This window comes from Myodes glareolus, chromosome 15 (genome assembly GCF_982192425.1).
Source record: "Myodes glareolus chromosome 15, mMyoGla1.1, whole genome shotgun sequence".
Lineage (NCBI taxonomy): Eukaryota > Metazoa > Chordata > Mammalia > Rodentia > Cricetidae > Myodes > Myodes glareolus.
In genome coordinates, this window is record NC_142040.1 from 54,810,155 (window position 1) to 54,829,778 (window position 19,624).

At 48.7% G+C, this 19,624-nt stretch overlaps 1 protein-coding gene across 6 annotated transcripts in view; it reads right to left on the bottom strand.

Moving 5' to 3' along the window:
- Pdzd2 (PDZ domain containing 2) overlaps positions 1-19,002 on the bottom strand; it is a 363,977-nt gene extending 344,975 nt beyond the window's left edge. For 5 of the 6 annotated variants that reach the window (XM_087896959.1, XM_087896958.1, XM_087896957.1 and 2 more), the window contains exon 1: positions 18,910-19,002. The gene's annotated coding sequence lies outside the window, so the exon portion shown is untranslated. Of the gene's footprint in view, positions 1-18,042; positions 18,181-18,909 lie in introns of those variants that run through there. The other variant, XM_087896954.1, reaches the window with a different exon arrangement.
- Between the last annotated feature and the right edge of the window lie 622 nt (positions 19,003-19,624).

Below are 19,624 nucleotides of genomic sequence, written 5' to 3' on the forward strand. Positions count from 1 at the left end.
AAAGAAGTTTCTCTCTAATACCAAAAGGAAGACGGAAGTGTGCTGAGAGGAAGGGGCCTTGGGAGCAGCAGGTCTGCTATGGAAGCCTGGCTACTCAGCTGGATCGCCCTGGAAAAAGTCGTTGTTTCTGGGGTCCTGAGCTGTTAAGGAGCCTAGCAAGTGCTTAGGGTAAGGTGGTGTAGACAGAAGGCACAATTCGGTGCTGGAGTGAGTTGTGAGTTAGAAGAGCTATTAGATGCTACAAAGTCTAATCTTGGGACATGGGTCCTCCAGTCCCTCCTTGATACCTATAGAAAAAGGCAGCTGACAAGCTCTCCATATCTGTTTGGAAGACAATACAGGGAAAAGAAAATTCCCAGCATGGGACGGCTTCTCTAGTCACCGGCTACAATGCTTTGACCCTTGTCCTGTCTTTTAAACCCAAAAATAAGTCGTATGTAATAAAGTCACTGGAATACTTTAGCTGGTCCCACGATGGATTATAGCTTCAAACCCGTCAAGTCAAACTAGAGAGATGACCAAAGAGATGAAGGATTAGTCTAAACTCCTCGTTTAAAGTGGTGCTGTGGAATGGGGTACTGGTCAACCTAGGGGGCCGAGGAAGAGGAGCAGGTTTGTAGGTGGGATGTGATAATTATAGTTTGGGACATGTGGCTTTAGAGGAGCCAGGGTTGCCCAGATGGAGACAAAAGAGCTCAGGAGAAGACTGTGTTGGTGGTGCAGATGAAGGACTAATCAATTGGTCCATAAATGATACAGTTTGAAGATAGGCCTCAGATTGTTGGGGTTATGGGGGGAGGGCAGAGTATGGACACACACACACACACACAAAATGATGGCTATGAAGCAAAGCCCAAAGTCCAATGAAAATAAGTAAAGGAGGTACATGCCTATAATCTCAGAGCTCAGGAGGTTGAATCAGGAGGATCATGAGACTACATAAAAAGATCCTATCTTCAAAAATGCACTGGGGTTCTAAAGGTTGCTCCAAAAATTCACTGAGAACTTCCTTGGCAAAGAGTTCAGGTAGAAGACGGAGGGGTGGAAGGAAATCCACAAAGAAAGCGGCATCAGAGAATCCCGGAAAAGGGAGACTCACAGTCGATGGTGGTGTTGAGGAGCCCCTAGTGGATTAGGTGTTGGTAGACACAGCAAGGGCTTTTCACTAGAGTCTGTGCTGGAAATCAGACCTCACAGCAGACTAAGGAATTAGTGAGAGATCCGAGAAGCAGGAACAGTCAAGAGGGACCCATTTTTCAAGAGACTTGGTGATTATGGATGTAGGGCAAAACAGTCTTAATTAAGGAGTGGTAAGGAAACTCCCGCAGACGCAGAAAGGCTAGAGAGAAACTCCTCGTCAGCTGTGATCCTGAGTAGAGCCAGAAAGGACAGTCCCCCAGAGCCATAAACTGTGACCAAAAATGGGAAGGAAGGCATGCAGGTAGGGTGTGGAAATGGGTAGTCTGTATGGGAGAATTTCTACTGCTTCTTTTTCTGAACACCAACTAAGGCCCTTTCCTAAGAGGGAAGGAGAAGGCAGTGGTAGGCGCCAAAGGGAAGGCAAGAGTTAGGGTAGATGCTGGGATGGTAAGCATTGTGGTCCAGGGCCAGACTGCATCTACCGCATTAGTGCGTACATCTGATGGCTTTAGAGATTAACGCTACAGCAGCTACACCACTGCAAGTCACTGGGTGGATCTGGCTGTTGTCTGGATTTTTGTGTCTGGAGACCCTGATGTGGGAGATGATGTATGCTGTAAATATGTTTTATTACCACTGATTAATAAAGAAGTTGGTTTCAGCCAATGGCTTAACAGAGTAAAACCAGGCTGAAAGAGATACATAGAGAGAGTAGGCAGAGTGACAGAGAGGCCATGTAGCCACCTGCAGGAGACATACACCTCTGCAGGAAACCACCGGAAACTTGCTGATAAGCCACAGCCACATGGTGATACACAGATTAATAGAAATAGGCTAATTTAAGATATAAGAGTTAGCCAGAAACACGCTTAAGCTATTGGCCAAACAGTATTGCAAATAATATAGTTTCTGTGTGATTATTTTGAGTTGGGAAACGAACTAGCAGCCTCCCCCAACAAGACCCAGCTGGCCAGGAACTTGAGATCCCCCTGCCTCTGCCTCCCAAGTGCTAGGATTTGGGGCATACACCCCAACACCCAGATTGGGTGGTTTTTTTGTTTGATTTTCTATAGCAAAGTTTAGCAGTCAGACCAGAAGGGCAGAAAATGCAGGTGGATGGACTTAGTGTAGAAACATTGGAGGGCGTGGGAAGAGGGTAGGAAGCTGGTGACAGCAGCCAAAAAGCTGATAAAGCGATGGTCCACACAGGTGCGGGCTGGAAGGTGGAAGAGCCTGGAAGACAAGTCTCTTTCCCAGAATCTCCCACCGACTCCTACTTTGCGCCCTTCTTTTGGAAATGCCGTCTTACACCTCACATTCTGCCAAGCAGTGCAGGCTAGATGTGGGGCACTAGGGCAGAACTGGGTGCTGTGTTTCTGGCCCCACACACCTGGGCACACCACACTGAATCCTTTCCACAAAGGTTACCGCCAAGACCGGCTCCTGGCCATCCCGTAATAAGCACGGTTGGCTTTTTCAGACCTGAGTACAGATTCTTCTACTTGAGCCCTTGGCTGGCTTCTGTGAGGCGTGGCCGTGGTTTCCATTCTGGTTCCTGGAGTGAAATGAGGTCACTATGCTTCCCAGATCTGGGTCATGAGCAAATAGGAGAAACATGTCACCCACGCCTTTATCCAGGTTGTTGGTAAAAAACGTTAGAACAGGAACAGGCTAATGCCGGTGGCAGAGCTCCGCCTGACTCTCACTCTCTGGAACCCACTCTCTGGGTGAGGTGACACCAATCCATCTACCTCTTTGGGTACACAGCTGGTCACCTAAAGACCTCCCCCCCCCAAAGCTGTGGCCACTGCTGGCCAGGCCATTCTGCCTGTGATGATATCACAAAGGCCGGGCGCAGTGACACATGCCAGTGATCCAAGCACTCCATTGGGAGAGGCAGGGGGGATGGCAAATTTGAGACTTATCTAGGTTACACAGCCAAATCCTGTTTTAGACAAAGCAATGAAAAGACAGTCTTATCAACCATTCAAACTCTAGCTGTAAAGTCTAGATCAACAGTACCCCTCTGGAGAGCTGCTCTGATAACCTTACCCCTTCATGGAAGAAGACAATAAACTCTTCTTTGTGGTTTCTTATTCACCTCCCACCAGATGGAGATTGCTTTCTGGCATTTTATAGCTCTGTGACATTTCCCAACTCGCTGTGATATCATTTTCCCTTTAGCCTCAGAAGGACATAAAGGTGTTAAGGGCTTGGTTTCAGGCCTTTCTCCAACTCTAGGCTATCAGGTTACCTGCTCTCCAAAGCTATTGAAATGGAGAATGTCAGTCACCAAGACAATGATAATGGGACTCTAGTTGGAATATAACTCCAGAGGCTAGGAAGATGGTTCTGTGGTTAAGAGCACCGGCTGCTCTTTCAGAGGGCTTGGGTGCAATTCCCAGCACCCACACAGTGGCTCACACCACCCACAGCTATAGTTCCGTGAGATCCAGTGCCTTCTTCTGGAGTGTTGGCATACTTGCAGGTGAAGCACCTGTATACATTAAATAAATAAATAAATTTGAAAAAAGCAAAAAAAAAAATACAATTAAAAGAAGAAGAAGAAGAAGAAGAAGAAGAAGAAGAAGAAGAAGAAGAAGAAGAAGAAGAAGAAGAAGAAGAAGAAGAAGAAGAAAAGTAACTCCTTGGAATAGGCAGAGACCCCCTAAAAATCCCTACACTGACCTGTTTGGCCAAGTCCTCTTAGGCCTAGGTTGCAATTACAATTCTAGCCCTTCGAAAAGAAGGCCAAAAGTCATGCTGTCTGGGCTTCATTGAGGACATTTTCAGTCAGGGTTCTGAAATCCTGGGGTTTTAAACCTAAGACACATGTTCAGTTGCTTTTTTAAAAAAAAAAAAAAAGTCATCAAACGAGAATGATATAGATCAATGATAAACCCGAGTGGAAAATGCCGGGGTGTTCATTATGAAGGATGTGGCAGCCTTCCTCCAGACAGCCTTCTTTAGATGGTGCTGTCCATACTACCAACGGGGATAGTTCAAGCCCTCCACCAGCATCTACTTACCACCTACTGCTGGGGACTCAAAAGAGGTCGAAATCGTGACCAGGTGTCCCTAGACAAAGTCTAGTCTAGTCTGAGAGGGAAAATGGAAAGTAACAAGACACAAGATGCCCTCAGCAGCAGGCTCACCTGCTCGACAGCGTGGGCTGGATGCCAAGTGACTGTGCCAAGCGTCCTGGAAGGAGCTGCCAGTCAGGGAAGAAAGGAAAACGAGTCGTCGACCGAGTCTCAAGAGATGACAGAATCTAGACAGTGGACAGGCGGGCATGCGGTAGGGGCTGAGAATGTGTGTGGCTCACCCAGGCACACGGAGTTTAGAAACAGCCACAGGCAAGTCCCCCCTCCTTTTTAAAAATCTAAGGTTAATCTGGGAAGCTCACAGAGAACACTGTAATACGGGGCCTGTTCCCCCCAGTCCAGGTTCAGCCAAGGCTATACAGGGATGAATGTTCAGAACATTCGCTCCAATAGGATGAGCCAATTAAAACCCTCATCTGCGACCCTATGCAGCACTAGCTTTATTAGCACCGCTCACTGCAATTTAGGTTTTGAAATGAATGGATTTTTCTAAGAATATAACAGCATATGCCACAGACATAAAACTCCAAGAAAGCAAAAAATAACACAGAGTTCGGATCACAAAGCAGTGGTTGGCAACCCTAGCTCACGTTAGAATCCCCCTGGGAGCCTTCAAGAAATATCCGCGCTTGGGTTGTACCTTGTGCCAATTAAATCACAGGCCCCGGAGCACCAGTAGTTAAATTAAAAATGCCACTGATTCTAATTTATTCTCTCAACTAATATTTCCTGAGTACCTACTACTACTGGACAAGCATTTTTCCTAAAGGTTGGTGATATAGCAGGGGGCCAAATAGAAATCCCCCCCTCCAAAAATATAATGTCGTCAGTCTTCTATTGCCATCCCCAGGCAGAACACACACACACACACACACACACACACACACACACACACACACAAAGCTGAGAAGTGGGGACCTGGAAACCTCAAGATGGAATAGAGGGCATTTGAATCAAGACCTGGAGAAAGTAAGATGGAAGAACATTCTGGAGGGAATGGCATCATAGTCCTAAGGCAGAATACTTCAAAGGTGGCTAGAGCCAGCAGGAAGAGTTAACAGATGAAGTCGAGAGGGGAGGACCGGGGCGGGGGAGCACCAGAAGGGGGAGCACCAGAAGGGCCCGGTGCCTATGCAATGAGCAGGCTTTTACTCCGAGTTCGATGGGAATTTACTGGGAAGATCTGTATACAGAAGTGACAAGAAGTGATTGGTATTTTACTAGAATAATTCTGGGTGCTCCATTGAGAATAAACTGCAAGGGGGAAAGGAGCCATTGTGAATCTCCTAAAATACCCAGTGGGGAGATAAGGAGAGTTTGAATGAGAGAAGTGCCGAGAAATGATTAGGTTCCAGGTATATCATAAAGGACCAAGTGGAGATGTATCATCTGAGCTGAGTATGGTGGCATATCTGTAATTTCAGTATGAGGCAGGAGAATCATGAATTTGAGGCCAGCCTGGGCTATGTGTCAAGAAGAAGAAGGAAGAGAGGAAGAAAAAAAGGAAGAGAGAGAGAGAGGGAGGGAGGGAGGAAAAGAGCGCTGGGAATACAGCTCAGTTGGCAGAGTACTTTTAGGATACACAAAGCTCCTAGTGTCACATACAACAGACTTAGTAGCACATGCCTGAAATCCTAGTCCTGGGAAGGTAGAGATAGGATGACCAATAGTTCAAAATCAGGCCAGCCTAGGTTACATGAGACCACCTCAAGAAAGACAAAAAGAGAGGGAGAAAGGAAAGGGGAGTGAAGAGGAGAGAAAAGAGGGAGAAGAGGATGAACCATAAGGATCAGGAAAGTAGTTACATATGGGAGCAGTACAACATGGAGGTATATTGGTGAGCACTCTTGACTTCTGGCTGGCATTTGGAGCCATAGAATGAGAGACATCACAAAAAGGCAAAAAATCCAAATGCTCAATCTTGGGCTCATCAGTATTATAAGAGGGATAGGGATGGAGTAAGGAGGCAGCCTTGAAAATGAAAAAGAAGGCTGATGTGCGGAGCCAAGAGGAATACCTACAAAATGTGCCATTCAGAGCCAAGAAGTACCTCAAGGAGAGCCAAGGATAGACTTATAATGTCAAATGTTTCGAGGAATCCAAGGCAGGGTCAGAAGTTATCTTAGGAGTTAGCAAATGAGGCATCACTGGCCACTTTCAGAAGAGAAGATTATAAGCAGCTGGAAGTGTGGGTCAAGGAGAGAATACAAGCTCATCTGGACTCAGTTTATGGGGTGTTTCTTACTGTCATCGAAGGGGCTCACACATGGTTAGGTCTCAAATAGATACTTGATTTATTGACCAAATAAGCAGAATTTTGCACATATTACATCACTATTCAGGAAACCATCTAAAACTGTATGCAAAATGGGAATTTTCCCACTTGAAAAGGAACAGTAAGTGACAGCATGACTCTTCAGGTTTCATCAGAAGGTTCGTCAGCCGAACTGGACTATCTGATGGCTATAGCATCTCCCTGGCTCACGTGTGAGCTATGTCCCATTTCTTCTCTTCCACCCTAGACATGAAACTCTAATTTCATTCCTTTATAGAGAAGCTTCATGAAGAATGTTATTACAGCCCAGGATCGGCGAGTGCTTGAGTCTCAGCAACATCATGCAAATAGTCTAGGGATTGCTTTTCTTAATTACATTTAGAGTGTGCGTGCATGTGTGCACATGCGTGTGAATGTGCAGCCATCAATGTGCCACGGCACACCTGCGGAAACCAGAGCATGGCCTGTAGGGCTCAGTCCTCTCTTTTCATTGTGTAGGTTCTGGGAACCAAACTCAGGCTGTGAGGCTTGGTGGCTAGTGCCTTTACTGCTAACCCATCTCACTGGCCCTGCGGTCAAGGTTTCAGTGAGCCTTCCGCTCTACTCTTTGACCAATGATGACACCAAGACTGTCTCCACTGTAGGCTACAGTGTACACTCCAGCCAAACCACGTGGGTCCCCTGAGCTCTAGATATGTAAAACAGGATGTCAAGGAGGATCTGCGTGTGTACGTGGGTACACGTGGGAAAATCTTTATCAATCCGAACCTTAGTTTTTGAAAGAAGGTCTCCACTGAGCCTGGAAGCCATCATTTTTGCTAAACTGGATGGCCAGGAAGCCCTAGGGACCCTTCTGTTTCTGCTCACACAGTGTTGGGGTTACAGCACTCATATGCAGGCACTGAGAGTTCAACTAATGTCCTCTAATTTGCACCGCAAACACTTTACCCACTGAGCCATCTTCACAGTCCCTACCCAGAAGGATTCCAGTCAGCTTCAAGTCTCCCGAAAATGGGGTTTCGGGGCTCACTGTGGTCATTTAACTTTTTAAGACAGGGTCTCATGCAATGAAGGCCAGCCTCAAACTCAGTAGCTGAGGATAACCTCAAACCCCTCATTTTCCTGCCTCCTCCTCCCAAGTGCTGGGCATACAGGTTTGTAGGCCTACTATGTTCCTGGTGTGGTGTCTTCTCAATTTTTCTCCCCCTAGACCCGGCAGGATGCAAGGGCAGAAAAACTGAGAAGGCTGAGCTGACTTGACGTAGAAAGTTTGGGGGATAAGGGCAGGAGAAGACATAGGACATAGCCAGTGGTTCTAGTGAAGGATCAGATGAGGTGATGGTCCAGGCAGTGAGTACAGGCTGAAAGGGAAGGGCCAGCCAAGCAACCCCCATGTCTCTTGTCCAATCTTCCGAGAATGCTGAGCGCTTTGATAGAGTCGGTAGTTCAAAGAAATCGGAATTTCATTGATCTTTTTTTTTTTGCCCCATAGACAGAATGGGAGGTATGTGTATCACTTTTTTATGTGGCATGTGTTAAATAAATATTAGCTGAGTGGGAATAAAAAAGGAGAAAAAGTTTGAGGGCATCAAGGGCAGAGTGTAAGCCCTGAGAGAAAACTGAGCATCATGTTGAGAGGAAAAATACTACCTCCTCCAAATGTTTGCTGTGCTTTCAGCGCTCCGTGATTTTTATGGGCAGCTACCCACCTCCTAGCTACAGGATCACCACTGTTACAACGCGGGCATGCTGTGCCAAGACGAAGACCGGGAACAGCAGCTGAGAGCGTGTTATTAAAAAATAGTGCATCCAACTGTCTTCGTGTGCAGGTTCCGGCGAGGATCTGAACCAATGGAATCCCAGGAGCACACCATGATCCACTCACCGAGAACGGTGGTGGGTGGTAACGTTCCACACAGGAACAGTACATAAAATTCATCCTGGCTCCATTGTGACTACCCACCTGCCTGTTACCAGGAACAATGAGCAGCAGCTCCTCTTTGGTAGACGCTAAAAATAAAGGGTCCTACCAATGAGTGGCACTTTACATGCACAACCCTCAGGCAAGTTCTGGTTACCATAGCAAACCTCACTCACGGCAGCAGAGGTGGAGTGCATGATGTATCAGATAGCCAGGGTGCTGCCTTCCTGCAGGAAAGCAGCTACGTCTGCCAGCAGTGCTGATCAGCTGCGGGAGCCCTCTCCATGAGGGAAGGCCAACCAACACTTGTGGGTCTTGGACATTCTCACAATTACAATTACTATTGGCCTGAAAGAGCGAGGTTTTTTCCTCCCCCAAATCTGGATGTTTACTTACGAGCATGCTGATGTAATTTTCAAGGTTGGCCTTATTTTTAAAAAGATGTCTAAACTGAGCACACTGGGTCAGGCCTGTTGTCCTAACTACTCAGAAGGCTGAGGCAAAGATCACTTGAACCTAAGAGTTCAAGACCAGCTTGGCCAATATGGCAAGATTCTGAGAAAGAGGTGGCGAGTGAAGAAAGGAGGGAGGAAAGAGGGGAGGAAGGGAAAAAAGAAAGAAAACAAAGAAACGAAGATTGAGTCGGCAACAAAGGGGTGCAGGTGGCTGCTTTCTTACCTGGCAAGACCTTGTTCTTGGCTTCTCCCATGACTTGCCCAAAGCTGATGACAGAGGGACCAGCCTTTTAGCAAGATTCAATGGAGTAGGTTGTCTACCAACCTACAAAGTCTATGTAGTCACCCAAGGACTTTATCATCTTGAAAGAGATGGAGGAGCCACAAAACCCAAAAAGTACAGAAAAGTGCTCACATGTAAGGAAAACCAGACTAACGAAGACCTCCGGGACTCTTCCAAATCAGTTCTATCTCCTAAGCCCAAGTTCTCTGCCATGTTCTACACAGAGCCTCGGAGAAACAGGAATGGCCCAGATGCCAAAGCTCCCCCCACACTCTGAGTTTTCTAGTTCCTTCCCTACTCATGAATTCAGGACACGGATGCTCAACACTGTTGGCTATAAGGATTGGACCTGATCATCTCTACCTTCCCTGTGAGGATTCAAGGAAGACCACTTAACCCATCAAATCTCAAGACAGATGAGAGAAAGTCTTAAGCTCTAAGGGGAGAAAAAGCAAAATTAACTTCTTGGCGTCTCAGGCTTCAGTTCTAGGCCAACTTCTCCGAGAAACTGAGATTCTGAGACTGAGATTTCTTCCTGATGTATTAACCATCTGTGAGAAGGAAATGAACTTTTAGAAGACTCAGAAGTCTGTAGGGATTGCCAGAATCCTGGGCCATTCCTGCTTCTCGGAGATTCCTTGTAGAATATGACTGAGGGCTCTGGCATAGGAGGCACAGGGATCCGGATTCAAATGAAGAGGGCATGAGACCTCCTGTCACTTAACCTTCCTGAGACTGTGTCCCTGATGCGTTCTGTGAAACAGGAATACCTGAGAACAGTGAAGTGTGCAATGTGTTCCACAGCTGCCAATGTGCTAGAGGTGGAAAGACAGTTCCCACTAGCAGAAACTACTTCACAGCAGGACTGCGCTGGGCACTTAGGATACATCAACAAAACAAGGTCTTTGCTTTAATGATGTTCGTATTCCAAGAGGCAATACAGAAAATAAGCAAATAAATCAAGGCTCTGTCTCAAGCAGGAATCATGTTATGAAGCCCCAGGAGGTTCCATTTTATGTGATGCTCTAGGGGGAAGCATTCTGAAAAGCGGAAGAGCCCCAGAGCATGATGGGACATGGTAGGTCCGAGAACTAGAAGGAGAGTGCGTCAGGCACAGAGGAAAGACAATGGGTGGTAACAGTCCCAGGAGATATGGGTCTGCCCAAGGGACACACATCATGTTTAAATCATACTGAGTAAATCTTAAGTCTAAACTTAGGAAGTAACATAACTCGAACCATGTTTTAAAGATTATCTTTCTAAATTTTATTACTTTATGTATGTGAGTGTTTTGCCTGCATGTTATGGACTGAGTAGTCACTGGTTCTCTATAGCCTCTCCAATGTTGAGTCTATTGCTGGACTACTAGACTGTGGTGGTGTATAAGCCAGTCTAATAAACACCCTTTTAATAGATTTTCCTCCCCTCAGTGCTGTCCCTCTAAAGAATCCCAACTGAGACAATCTGGTGGCCACCAAATTTAATCTCAAATGTCCTTAAAAAAGACACAGAGTGGAACCATGCCATCATGAGAGGACACACACACGCACGCGTGCGCGCGCGCACACACACACACACACACACATGCACATACACACAAGGAGATGGTCATGTGATGACAGCGGCAGGGAGCAGAGTGACACGGCCTTAAGGAATGTCAACAGACACCAGAAGCTGGAGGAGGTGAGCCATGTTTTCCCCTGAACCCTTCAGAGAGAACACGGCCCTGCCAAAGAGCTTGACCTCAGACTTCTGACTCCCAGAACCAGGAGAAAATGCATCTCTGTTGCTTTCCGCCACCGGGCTTGTGTTAATTTGTTTGGGCACCCCTAAGACCAATAAAAGGCTACACCTCACTGGATTATTATGAATTGAATGAGTTGAAATGTGTAAAGTGTTCAGAACAGTGCTTGCCAAAGAGTGAACATTAGAAGCATCTTAATTTTTACCATGCACTCACCATTGGGCTGAATCCTGAAGAGCAAGGGACAATGACAGCTCATCTTAAGATAGGCTCATGCTTAAGGTAAAGACAGTGCTCAGGAAACCGGGCAGGCAAGGGAGCAGACGGTAGACGAGCGTTTCCAGTACCAAGGGTTCCTCCCTGGTGCCCAACGTCACTGCGCTACAGTCAGCAATCCAGCAGTCAATCAGCTTTACATCTGCTGAGGGTTTCCAGGATCAGCACTAGACTCAGAGAGAGGGCGGATGCAGTCCTTTCCGGAACATTCCTCTCTTCGCGCCTCTCACAGCCAGCTCTCTGGAGAGCCCTTTCTGATGAGGACACTCGGAGCTTATTTTCTGGGCACAGCTGTCTCTTCTCTTAGCCTAATGATATTGGGAATAACAATGACCAGGGCAGCGTGGGAGTGGAGAGTGGGTTAGGGGAAACTGTGGGAGGGAGCCATGCCAATTTGGTATGCTGAGTGGTTTGTAATAGTATCTGCATGGCTGCTCTAGCCTTGAAAGTTAATTTCCTCACCAGGAGACCCATATAGCACAATCTAGTTTTACCCAAATCTCTATAAAATACACTGTGCCAAATAGGGCAGGCCACAGGGTTTCGGGAATGGACTGACACACAGCTGAAATCCGACATTTTATAAGTGTCTATTGGCCAACACACACAAACAGAGTTTATTGCCGTCTTATTTCATTGACCTTGGCTCCATTTTCATCGTCTTGGGTGTAGAAAGAGCAATGCCGGAACACTCGGCGAGAGTTCGAGATTGCCTGTGTTCACCCATGTGTAAACCTGAGTCATATGATGAGCCCCCTACTGCTCCCTACACAGAGGGGTCAGGTTGTGATGACACTTCTGGGGGCCTCATCACTGGAACTCCCCAAGGGAGGAGGCATTATTGGGTGTTCAAACACGTATATGTCAGTCAAAGTCGTTACAGTTAAAAGACACTGTAACTCTCTCCAGGAAGAGCAGGGTATAGAATATCAGAATTACAGTAATAGCCTAGCATATTTAAACAGGATGAGCCTGACTGGCCTTTGGGGAAGAGTCGGGAGTTGCTGTTTATTCTGTCTCCCTGTTGAGGAATGCCTACGTCTCCTGGGGCAACTGTAGCCAGGCATGCTCCCAGGAAGCCAAAGCTCCCAGGCTCCCTGACCCATCCCACCAGCTTCCTCCTGGTGCCCAGAAACCACCCCTGCACCGAAGCCCAGATCCCCGACTTCCGTCCCCTACTGAGAACAGCAGCATCCCAAATTGCCCTCTTGCTCACCCCTCCTCCCAGCTCAACTCCCACTGCCTTAGCCGGCAGGTGCCAGCCAGGAACTGACTTTGGATTTACACAGCACTGAGTATGCCCCTGCTCACAGTAGGAATCCCCTGTGGCATGATCTGAATGCCATCTTTATTTTTAGCAAGGCAGGACAAGCACTCTTCTGAGGCCAGGACAACAGGGGCTGCATGCTTTAGCGTGGATGATTCAATTGAGTTGAGAGAGCGAAACTGGTCCTTACAAAGTCAAGTACTAGAGGTGCCCAAGTGTTGATAAGAATGAGCGCAGGAACCGAGCTGCTCAAATCCATCTCCACTCCTGCAAAACTCCTCGGAGGACCCTGTCTAGGGCATCACTGTGCAGAGGACAAATAAGCCACAGCGGTCTCTCTGCCCAGAAAGCTGTTAAACCAGCACAGATCCTACTGGGTAAGGCCTCAATTGACTTCAACCTGCAGGCATAGAAGTAGATTATCCTGTTCAAGGATTTGCCAAGTCTTCGATTTCTTCTTATCCTCCTGGAGGGACCTAGCTGCTTCTGACAAATCTTTCCACTTTTTTACTATTATTTCATCCAAAATTTAAAATAATCCTCTGTGCAAAATAAACCCAGATTGTATACAGAGGTTCCCCATCCCTGCTGCCCTCCAAACTGCCAAATCTAAGAGTACTTTTGAATCACAGGGGAAAAAAAAAACCCTAATGATGATTTGAACATGGGCCAGATGTTTGCTGCTGTCTGGTTTCATTAGATGGTGTCAGAAAGAGTTAAGAACCTTAAGGTTTTTGTTCTCTATAAGTTTCTAGCCAGTCACTTACTCACGTTGTATTCAAATAGATAGGAAAAGCATGGGACATCCAGGAACAGATGTGACAGGGATCGAGTCAGGTGGAGAGGGTGTCATCTGACATCTGAGCGAGAGATGGCCCCCAGGTTGGTCTCTTCCAGAGTGACAGAGACTGAGCAGATAAAGGTGTCTTGTCCACACACCTTTCCCTTAGCAAACTAGTCCCTTAGCTTTGTCACAGCACAAGGGGCCACTGCAACCACTGAGTATGGTCAGGGTATAAACACATGGTATTCTGTCAAACACATTTGTCAACAGAATATAGAACCCTTCAATTCACGGTCAGGCTGAGTCACATGACCTGCCTGGATTCAAATGTCTTTCTACCCAGAGTCAAACTCTACCCCCTCCCCATTTTGCCAAAGTTTTAAATGTCTTAAAGTATCTATCTTTTTACATGCAACCAATGCATAAGCCCAAAGGAGAGCATGATCCAGGCATGAACTAGCCACTTGGAAAATGAAGAATAGGAGAAAAGCATTCTAAACTTTTATTTCTCCCCAAGTTAATTTAGGTCAGCATATATCCATTGTGTGTTTAGGAAATAGTGAGGTGCTCCATTTCTCCTCTTCTTCACTAATAACTAAGAATATTTACTTCATTTTTCTGTGTGCAGTCAAAGGTCCATTAATAAAACCGAGCGGGTACAATGCTTGCTTCTTCACCTACCTCATCAGACTCAACTACTTTGAACTTGACAAGAGTCCTTGGACAAAGCAAGGGTCTGCTGCAGTTCTGACTCCAACTGGGGGGTGGAGTCACTACTCTCTCTTTCCCAGGCCTCAACTTTCTCAAAGGCAGGACCTGGAAGGGATGAGATATGGCCCCTCTCCAGATCACAGGGGGACAGGGCAGATCATCCTGATGAGCCCAGAAACTGGACCTTTGCCTAAGAAGGACGTCAGATGAAGGTGGAGCCACTGCTGTAGGCCAATAGATAAAACCCAAAGGTTTTCACGTAAGAACAGCAGGGCAGGTGGAGCAGAGCCATCCAAGGCTCTTCCTCCAACACTGAAGGAGAGCCTGCCTGGTCAAATCTTCTCTAACGTTCCCCCAACTACACTCAGTGGGAACGGGAAGGTAAGAGATGTATTCCCTTCTCGTCAAGCTGTTCCAAAGAGCCCACTGCACACTGAGGCAGTCATCTGGGAACCTCCACACCTCAGCACCTCTTTGTATATCTCTTGAAAACAGCTGTGAAGTAGCTACTCGGAAATTCCAGCAACCCGGTCATCGAGAGGTTCTCCACGCTGCCTAAATTCCAGCCAAGTCTCCTTCTCCAGTTCGGGAATCCTTCTTCTCCCACTTAGCAACCTCATAGAGGACCAGGCTCACCTCTGGGGCAAGCAGTGACCTTGCAGGGTCTTCCTTCCAAGCCCCCAGCCTACGCAGGAGCCACACAAAGCTCTCAGCAGAGCACTTCAGGGTTACCAAGAAAACTTGAGTCCCTGATCCCCAGGGTGTGGCACTGTAGGCGCCTCTCTCCCGTGCACTCCTAGCCTCTGCCTTCCTTCTTACGAGAAGGCAGATGTCAGCCTTTTCCCCCCTGTACCCGTTCTTGATTGTTCCCAATCAAGACACCCCTCTCTGACACTCCTTCTTTTGATTTTCCATTTTGTCCCTCTTTTCCATTGCTTGCCAAACAGGTCTGGGGAGGGGAAACTGGGACTCATTCCTCAAAACACGTTCCTTCAGGTCCCACTACCTTCTCCAATCACTCCATAGCTAGGCTGGCGCTTGGTAGGCCCGTTTTTGCTCTTTTCAGTCATGCTCTTCTTTTGCAAGCTGGCCCAGCGACCATCCTTCAGAGCCGTGGTTCTCAACCTTCCTAATGCTGCGACCCTTTAATACAGTTCCTCGTGTTGTGGTGAACCCCAACCATAAAATTATTTTTGTTGCTACTCCATAACTGTAATCTTGTTACCGTTATGAGTTGCAATGCAAATATCTGTGTTTTCCAATGGTTTTAGGAGACCCCTGTGACAGGGTCATTTGACCCCCCCAAAGGGGTCACAACCTACATGCTGAGAGCCTCTGCTTTAGATTGCTCAGTCTCTTCCTCTCTCTGGGCACCAGCTTCATTCACTGCCTGTCTCTGCCCCACCCCCACTCCTGAGGTCCAACCTAGCTCTTCCTACGTCATGCTGTGCTCAGCCTCCTGTTGGGCACTCAGGGGACGTTCCTGAAGACAGAAGAAAGTCTCCCAGAGGTTCAGCCTCCCCTTGGGTTTGGTTGTGACCTTTGGGGCCAGGGTGTATGTGGGGGCGGTTCTTCTTATTCTTTGAGATAGCTTTTCCCCTTGTAGTTGATGTACTCAGGCCTAGGGCTACCTTTACATGATGCCTTCTCCACCAAGGTATGACCCACATAGCTTCATATGATCTAGGTTAAGAGAGTCTAGTTAATATAGTCTTATTCCCTTGCCAGCCCACTAGAAGCTCCCTCTCAGGGTTTAGAGACCCCAGAGTGCCATCGGCCTGGAGCAGTTCCTTCTTGACTCTTTTTGTCTAGACTGAGGCCACTGTCCCATGTCTCATGTGTGCATAAGTATATAACAAGGTCCTAGAGCGTGGTTCTCAACCTTCCTAATGCTGAGAACTTTTAATATAGTACCTCATTGTTGTGGTGACCCAAACCATAAAATTATTTTGCTGCTATTTCATAACCGTAATTTTTCTACTCTTATGAATTGAATGTAATGTAAATATCTGATATCTGATCCCTGTGGGGGTTACAACCCATGGGTTGAGAACCACAGCCCTACAGAGACAGGGCAGCCTGATGGGCAGGTCCTCAGGCTCAGAGTGGGCAGCAAAGAAAGCACCACAAGGTCTCCTGGGAGAAGGGTGGCAGAGTCACAGACGTGGCCCCACAACTGGATCCTGAAGAAGAGGAAGTTTGTCAGGACCACCAGAGAAGAAAGAATGTTAATCTAGAATTCACCACCCAGGAGAAATGGCTTTGTAAGGCAGAGACCATAGGTGTTAAGGAAGACTATTCCTTGACTCTTGCACATGTGTGTGCGTGTCTGTCTTATGTAACTGTATGTGTCGCGTGTATGTGTGACATGTGTGCTTGTATCTGTCTGTCATGTGTGTATGTGTGTGTGTGCATGTGTGCACGCATATGTGCTGGGTAATGTGGCAAGAGAGAAATCTAGGCAGACAGTTAAGGTTTGAACTGTTTATCCCATAGGTCCCCAGGGACTTGACAAGTTTTGCAACAAATAGTGAGAAAAAGAAGGCTGGGGGCAGGCTGGGTGGTTCGGTTGGTAAAGGTACTTGCTGTGCAAGTCTGTCTACCTAGACCCTGGGAGCCGAAGTGAAAGGAGAGCACAGTCTCCACAAAATTGTCCTCCCACTTCATTATATGAGACATGCCACACACCCACAGACGCTCACCCACACGTATCTACACACGCATACACACACACACACACACACACAGACGCAAAGTCTGGGAGGATTTCTCCAGATTGCTGCCTTGTCGAATTGTAAAAGCCAAAACTCCCCCATTTAGCTCATCTTCTCGCTCTTAGAACCTTAGAACCTGCAGGCGGCCTTTGTTTCTGCTTGCTAAATCCCACCCATGCCCGCCACTTCAAGCCCACAGCTGATGACTCTCCTTCCTTCCTCGCAAGCTTCCATCCGCCAGCTCAGGACCTCGCTGCCTCCCCCACCACCGCACAGCAAGATCTCTCCCATCAGACTTGCTGCCTCTCCTCTCAGTTCTTTCTGCAAGAGATTGCCCAAGAGCACAAACCTGATCAGGGCAGACCCTTGCTCAAAACTCCCAAACATTTCCCAACTGTCTGGAAAACTACATTCCTGTGGGGCGGAGCTCAGCCTTTTCTGTTATGGCAGAATCTGGAGACAGGGTCAACCGTTCGGCACAAACCTAGGTGGCCTAGGTGGCCCTCCACAAGGCTTTCAGATCCCCACTGGGGAAAGGGGTCTTTTTCTCCTCCAGATCCCTAAGATGTTTCATTTGGAACACACTTGAATTATGCATGCAATTACGCCTTCAATCCGTCACCCACTAAACATAGGGGACTTACTACACACCAGAAGGGCACTAGCTTGCATCATCACTGCCCATCACTGTCAAGGAACTTGTCTCCTGCTACACCGAAATGTTCACAGCAGGGATAGAGAGAGCCTCATTCCTCTACACACATCTCCTGGAAACTCTGGGCCCAGCAAACCACAGGTGCTCCAAAATGATAGAAATGAATAGAGGAATTATCCCACGCTTCCTTAAATAGTAAAACTGCTATAAGCGCATCCAAAATCAATTTCAATGATAGATTTAAAGCGTGATTGGATTTTTTTTCTCAGGCGCTTATTAACTGTGTCAAGGGAGATGCATCTATACACTTCACACGGTTTTGATTCTTCTCCCAACACCTACCACCCCGCTTCTTCTACCCCATCACATGCCACCCGAGCTCACTCCATGGTGTGGCCTTTCTAGTAGCAGGAGCAGCAGTTCCTGGCCCATCCTAATGGAAGAAGAAACTCATGTAGCCAGCACAGCCACCCACAGCCAGGGGTGTGCTCTGAGACATTTTATTCCGCCTGCACAAGCCGCCCTCCCACACCGCACCTGCCAACCTCTACCTACCTGGCTCCCACCCAGACGTCATAGGCCAGAAAAGGCTGACCCAGTGGAAACAGTGGGGGCCTAAAGCCCAAGCCAGGAGCACCCCAGAAGGTGCCCCGAAGATCCAGGGGTGTGTCCGCAATAGAAGCTCACCTTCCTCGGCCACTCAACACACTTACCTATTCCGGAGCTTCACCGTGGCTTGTCAAGCTAAACGCATGGAAGAGGCAAGACCCAGCTCAAGCCTCCGACAATGCCCAACCTCTGGCATGCTCTGGTGTCTGGGTGTCTCTTTCCAGTGTCTGTCACCACACAGGTCAGAGTTGGTGTGACTCCAGTGTTCCTTATCAAGAACTATGCACAGAGCAGGGCTGCCAAGGGCCAGCTTCTGGCAAACTCTGTCCGCGGTCCTAGATCCTCCCCCACCACCACCATCACCCCGCCCTCAATTCACTCCTGTGCTTCATGGTGTGTGGAGGGTGGAGAGACTTCAGGGGGAAATACTTTGCCTTCTGGAACATCCCTCATCTCTCTGGCAGATGCCGTTATCACCCCAAAGATGTCCTTGCTCTTCATGCCTACTCTTTCTCACGCCGCTTAGTGGGCCATGGAGGTTGCGGGGGTGATGAGGGGGTGAGGGGGTTTAGCTAGAGATAAAGCGCGGGACGATGGTCCTTAAGACAGTAACGGATTACCGTAGAGACACCAGCCAACACAGTGGGATAAGGGCTCTTGACCGGTTTTAGGTGTCCCAAGCAGTGCGCCTGCGGTTATCCCGCTGCCACCGTCCCTCTCGGCCCATCCCTCTCCTCCACTGTGCCCCGCTTACCTCCCACCAGATGGAAGAGGAGTTTGCGCCACCTAACGTGGGTATCCACTTGGGTGCCCTCACTCACCCCTTTGCTTGGACCGGGATCCCCGTACCCGATTGCCACTGAACTTTCTCCGGCGCACACCGTCTTGGGGTTACCGGGCTCCACTCCCCCGAGAGCCCACCCGAAGCCCCCACCTACCCCCGTCGCGGCCGCAGCGCCCGCTCGCTTCACCTGCTCGTGAATCGGCGGAGGCTCGAGCCGCTCCTGGCGCGTCCAGACCCAGGCGCCGCCCGGCGGTGCCCGCGTAGCTACCGCCGCCCCTGCCACACCGGTGCCGCCGCTGCGCCTGCAGGGAGCTGCCGCGCCGCAGGGGTTCGCCGGTTGCGGCGGGAGGCGCGATCCCGAGCGTCTTCCGATCGGCCCCGGCGCTCGGGGGGCGCCGGCAGCAGCCGCCTCGCCGCGTTCCACCGCCCGCCGCCAGCACGCACTGGCACTGGGAGTGAGCTCCTCGCTGCGCCGCGCAGGGGATGCTCCGAGCCTCCAGGATGGGCGGGGATTCCTTCCCTGTGCTGGAGTCGAGGGGCGGGAACTACCTTCCCGGAGTGACAGGCCCAGGGGGCGGGGATTCCCCTGCAGGAATGACAAGGTGGGCGGGGATTCCCCCCGAGTAAGCCCCTGGGCGGGCAGGGCGGCTCTCCCAGGAACCAGCAGTCCTGGTGCGCCCGCTTCCTGGGGATCCTGGGAGGAACCGATCCAGGGAGACTGCGGCTCAGAATTGCCATGCAGGCAGGATATGGGGCGCCATCTAGGTGAAAGAATGAGAGCTAGGAGACTTGAACTTGCTTTTGTATAGCACTTAACACAGAGCCAAGAAAAATGTCAATTGCCTTATCAGAGAACGGGTGGGCAAGGCAGACAGGAGAAGAGTCAACCTACCCTGGCCAAG